The sequence below is a fragment of the Panulirus ornatus genome, chromosome 46, assembly GCF_036320965.1.
Source record: "Panulirus ornatus isolate Po-2019 chromosome 46, ASM3632096v1, whole genome shotgun sequence".
NCBI lineage: Eukaryota > Metazoa > Arthropoda > Malacostraca > Decapoda > Palinuridae > Panulirus > Panulirus ornatus.
In genome coordinates, this window is record NC_092269.1 from 4710649 (window position 1) to 4716727 (window position 6079).

Consider the following 6079-nt stretch of genomic DNA (forward strand, 5'->3'; position numbering starts at 1 on the left):
ACCCCTCGCTGGTGGGGGTTCTAAACCCACAGGTGCAACCTCTGTCATGACTACAGTGGCTTATGAGTTCCCTTCCTTGACCCGGATCTTGCGCATATTCGCGGTCTCCTTAACACACTTACACTTGATCGACACGTTTAACTCGAGCACACAACACGTTCTCCCTGACTCATTCTATTTGTCTTGTGGTGAGCGCTGCCCGCTACCCAGGCTTCCGATAGGCCAATCTGTCATCGTAGGCCCGCGTAGATAGGCGGGTATACTCTCTCTCTCTCTCTCTCTCTCTCTCTCTCTCTCTCTCTCTCTCTCTCTCTCTCTCTTTCCCAGCCTACGTATTCGTAATCACCTGCCTTATCCCACCCTTCTCTTCCTCGCCAGCAGCACAGCACAACCCCCCCAGACAACACACCTGACAATGATAAGCCGTAATGGAGACGATACGAGACGATATGAGTTCTATAATTTGCATACGAGTTCTATAATTAGCATATGAATACGGACGCCTCTCCGTCGATGGTTCTCTGCCTCCAACGCTGGCTTGGGCTGGCGTAGGGTGTGGAAAGTCATAAGATTATACGGTACGACCCTAAGGTACGACGGTACGACCCTAAGTAAGACGGTACGTCCTAAGTTACGACGGTACGACCCTAAATACGGACGGTACGGTCACGACTCTCAAGTACGACGGTACGACCCTAAAGTAATACGGTACGACTCTAAGGTACGACCCTAAAGTAATACGGTAAGACTCTAAGGTACGACGGTACGACCCTCAAGTACGACGGTACGACTCTAAGGCACGAAAGACAAGACCCGTGTAAAAAGCGGTGTTTCCCCTTGATCACGACGGTACAACCCTTGATGACAACGGTACGCCCCTTGATCACGACGGTACAACCCTTGATCACGACGGTACAACCTGTGATCACGACGGTACAACCCTTGATGACAACGGTACGCCCCTTGATCACGACGGTACGCCCCTTGATCACGACGGTACGCCCCTTGATCACGACGGTACAACCCTTGATCACGACGGTACAACCTTGATACAACGGTACGACCCCTGATCACGACGGTACGACCCTTGAATCATCGACGGTTTGTACAGAAACCTTGATCTCTCCTAACACGACGGTAAATGAAACTGCATGATCAACACGGAACGACCTCTTATCGACGTTTGCGAAATGTTGATCACGACGTACGACCCTTGATCAGGCGCGGTCGACCTTGATCACGACGGTACAACCCTTGATCACGACGGTACGACCCTTGATCACGACGGTACGACCCTTGATCACGACGGTACGACCCTTGATCACGACGGTACAACCCTTGATCACGACGGTACGACCCTTGATCACGACGGTACGACCCTTGATCACGACGGTACGACCCTTGATCACGACGGTACGACCCTTGATCACGACGGTACGACCCTTGATCACGACGGTACGACACTTGATCACGACGGTACGACCCTTGAGCACGACGGTACGACCCTTGATCACGACGGTACGACCCTTGATCGCGACGGTGCGACCCTTGATCACGACGGTACAACCCTTGATCACAACGGTACAACCTGTGATCACGACGGTACAACCCTTGATCACAACGGTACGCCCCTTGATCACAACGGTACAACCTGTGATCACGACGGTACGACCCTTGATCATAACGGTACGACCACAGACCACGACGGTACGACCCTTGAATATCGTGGCCTGACTGGCTTTTCAACTTCAGTAGTAGTCTCTTGAACTCTCTCCTCTTCTAAAACAGTTAAAACAAAAAAAGGTAAAAAAATTAAAACTGGCAATGGCCATTCAACACTGGAGACACAGACATCATCTTTGACAGTTTTGCGAATATGGTGTTGCTATCAGCGTCGTGACCACGGCGCATTCACGGCCCGCGCCTGCCCACGGTCCAGCGAATAGGGTCGAATAATGGTGACGGCAGAGAGAGAGAGAGAGAGAGAGAGAGAGAGAGAGAGCTTTCCTTTTCTATAAAGGGAGAGTTTGCTACAAAAACAGGGCAAGCGCGTAGCGTAGCGCTTACCGCGCGGAGAGAGAGAGAGAGAGAGAGAGAGAGAGAGAGAGAGAGAGAGAGAGAGAGAGAGAGAGAGAGAGAGAGAGAGAGAGAGAGACGACGACCATCAGAGCCCCCAAATGCGACCACCCGTCACACTTGAATAACTTGCCCATCAGAGACCACCGCCTGGGTGCGACCATCAGATGATCCCACGTCACCGCCACCTGGCCCATAGTATGCAGTAGGCGTCGAGGGTGTGTCTCTGGCGAAGGAGATTATTCGCGTCATCTGTCCGATCTCTCACTCCTCACCTGTCTCACTCAATCCTTCCGGTCAATTCCAAACTGGCCCTAACCATGGGATTAAGAAGATTGGGTCAGTTCCAACCAGGCTTCAAGGCCAGGTTTGGCGTCTTATCTCACAAAGGCCCCAAAATAATCTGCTACTGGTCTAATCAGTCCTTTCTTATCAGCTTATCGTGTGTGTGTGAGGGAGGGGGGGGGGTGTCATTTGATGTGTGGCGAGGTGGCGACGGAAATGAATAAAGGCAGCAAGTATGAATTATGTACGTGTGTTTATATGTATATGTCTGTGTATGTATATACATATGTATAAGTTGAAATGTATAGGAATGTGTATGTGCGTGTGTGGACGTGTATGTATATACATGTATATGTGGGTGGGTTGGGCCATTTTTTCGTCTGTTTCCTTGCGCTACCTCGCTAACGCGGGAGACAGCGACAAAGTATATATAAACAAATAATATATATACATTTACCTCCGATACTTTCTATCAGTTGATGAACTTCTGCATTACATGCCAATAGACTTTGCTTTTTAAGGCATTTCCTCCTTAAAATTAAAGGCGAGATAACGCTCGCAAGTATTATCCCTTTTTTTAAGGATAAGCGGAAGTCAATATGAAGGAATCAATGCAAAAGACCTGTTTCTTTTCTTTTTTTGAAGCCGCCTGTGTTCTCAGCTCATACGACCCTAAGATGGCGATCAGAGATACCACAGAGATCAGCCAACATCTTGTGAGGTACACAGGGGCTCAGATCTTTACCTGTCGTCCTCAAAATTGCTTTGAAACTAAGATTCAAAACCACCTCCTTCAAGGTGGTCACTGACAGTGAACGTCGAAGACAAATCGGTTTCGTATATCGTCCATGAAAAACCAACTTGAAGTTCATCTCCACTACCGTTCGGAGTGTAATGAGTCCCGGAGATTCTCCTGTTTTCCTTCTGAAGGGCCATATTCCTTTACGAGTTTGAACGTAACGAAGTTCGTTGTGTACGAGTGTTCATACGTGAGCCATGACGAGGGTTGGGGGTTTCGATTCAATGTATTTGGGTTGCAAGCCTCCTAAAACCACTTCCAACACGACAGGACGATCCTTGAGCACGACGTCACGAGCCTTGAACACGACGGGACGACCCTTTGGACATCATATAATATCCAAAGATCGCACCGCCGTGTTCAAGGATCGTACTATCGTGCTCAGCAGTCGTACCGATGAGATCCAGGGTCGTAACGCTGTGCCCAAAGAGCTAAGTCGTACGTACGATAAAGTTAAATATTCCACTTCACTTCCTCACCTTCCTTGACCAGGAATAAGCCAGCACCTTGCAATAATCACTCGTCTATTGTAGCCACATCTCTAACCGTTCCCTGGACCTAGATAGCAATACAGTCTAGCAATGTTGTCAGTTGAACCAACAGCTCGCCAAATTTCCATCATTACGTAACCATCTGCATACACCAGCTGTTGTTATAGACTCACTTTTTATAGCTTTCATATATCAGATGCGTGTCTATAACTATCAGGTGTTAAAGGACATCATTAAACCACTTCTATATACAAGTCCAAGCTACAATGTTAAACCTGTGGTGTATGTAAATAAACACATCACACACTCTTCGTGGTCCTGTGAGAAGGTAACCAAGCCATCGTAAGGTGTAAGGTAAGGTATATTGTAAGGTAAGGTATACGTAAGGCAAGGTATATGTAAGGTAAGGTATACACACGGTAAGGTACCAGTAAGGTAAGGTACATGTATGATAAGGTCCATGTCTAGCGCGGAACACGTAAGGGAAGGTAAGGTAAGGTACACGTCTGCTACGGCAGGCTTTAAGGTAAACACATTACTTACCCAACGAAGTCGGCTGGTATTTCAAATCAACGTTTCTGGAAAAAAAAACCAGAAAAACAAAATTAAAGAAGCTGTGTCATGACAGAATGATTAAAATAGTTTAAATCAAATTAAAGGAGTTCCCCCCCCCCCCCTACTTCTCCGCATCTTAAGTAATATTATCTAATTGCGTTAAAAAAAGACAACACTCTAATCACAAAAACAAATAATGGTCATACCACAGACTCAGGTTTATCATACGTCAAAGATAATAAAAGAAAACACTGTCCAATATAATTCCCATCCGCTGAAAACTAGCAATTTATGCCTGACCGCTAGAAACTAGCGATATAGCAGGTACAGACTTACCAACGTCAACAACAAAAAAAAATCTATGCCTGACCGCTAGAAACTAGCGATATAGCAGGTACAGACTTACCAACGTCAACAAAAAAAAAAATCTATGCCTGACCGCTAGAAACTAGCGATATAGCAGGTACAGACTTACCAACGTCAACAACAAAAAAAAAAAATCTATGCCTGACCGCTAGAAACGTAGCGATATAGCAGGTACAGCTTGCCAACGTCAACAAAAAAAAAAATCAACGAAAGAAAACGGGAATTATATAAATAAAAGCGAGACTCCAGTCCACTTTCTTAATCTAGGACCACAATAATCCTTTGTGGTCGCCTTTACGTCCCAGACCATAACTTATACGTATTTTAGTATTAATAAATCTTCTTGTAAATGTAAGTAAAGCCAAGTACTATAGCGACATATGTGACAGTTTAGGGCACACAATCATTTCCCTGTGTATACATAGCGCGAGCGTAAAACCCAAGACACTTATTCTGTAACACGAGAAGACAATGGACATGTTTGAATTCAATGCAAGGTCAGGTCACAGGGCCACGCCATCGCATCTATGGATCGCGTACCGTCCAAATATGACCTCATCTCCTACCCTAAGGGAGGCCAGATATGACTGAATCCTGCCCCGTTGGTAGACCTTACAAAGGCCTCCCCAAAAAGGCCTTTTAATAAGTCAGGCCTTGGTTGGAGGCCACTTTCTTCCCTGATATTCTCTTTTGTATACGAACGACCATTAAGCTGGTAGGTCTGAACCCTTTTACTCCCACGCAAAAGGTCCCGGGTTCGAATCTTTGCTGTTCGAGAACATTTGATATATATATATATATATATATATATATATATATATATATATACTATACGCTGATGTGAAGATATAGATCACAACACCTTAAATAAGGCAGGCTAGTGATTTTAAATAACTGTGTAATGATTGAGTATATCACAATTATTGTCTGTCATAAAGAAATAAATCTTATCATATATCAAGATAAAGGAGATATTAATGGATGGAAGTACACTTTACAATTTCATTAAGATACAAATATCAAAGAAGGAACATTTACTATATAATTTCTATTCATGAAAGATGATTCGATCGTATATGTATATAAAGTTCTATACGAAGTCCACAACTACAGTAAGTAAAATAATGATTAAATAGCTTTAATTGAGTATGTTAGCCTAAAAACATTTAAATAACAGCACAGCAGCATCGAATACCATGCAAATCCCCCATACAAAAAAAAAAAATAAATCTGGCTCTTCGTTTCTACAGATTATAACTTCAGAAAAAAATCTCTAGTCATAAAAAGGGGACCGAATTTACGAATCATTTCCACCTGATGTGTGCGGGCAGTGACGCAGACGAGATTCAGAACGATAAGAAAATAAAAAAAAACAAAAATATCAAGGATCGGGACTTTCAAAGAAAACGGACGCCAAGAGGGCTCTTCCCGCCAGCGCCGACGGGTGGAGCGAAGCTTCCATTTCCCTTGGTAATGGATGGTGTTCGCAGGGGGCCACACACTTCAT

At 44.8% G+C, this 6079-nt stretch overlaps 1 protein-coding gene across 4 annotated transcripts in view; it reads right to left on the minus strand.

Moving 5' to 3' along the window:
• LOC139763092 (uncharacterized) overlaps nt 1-6079 on the minus strand; it is a 204360-nt gene that overhangs the window by 70937 nt on the left and 127344 nt on the right. For all 4 annotated transcript variants that reach the window (XM_071688720.1, XM_071688724.1, XM_071688723.1 and 1 more), the window contains exon 2: nt 4195-4229. The gene's annotated coding sequence lies outside the window, so the exon portion shown is untranslated. The remainder of the gene's footprint in view (nt 1-4194; nt 4230-6079) is intronic.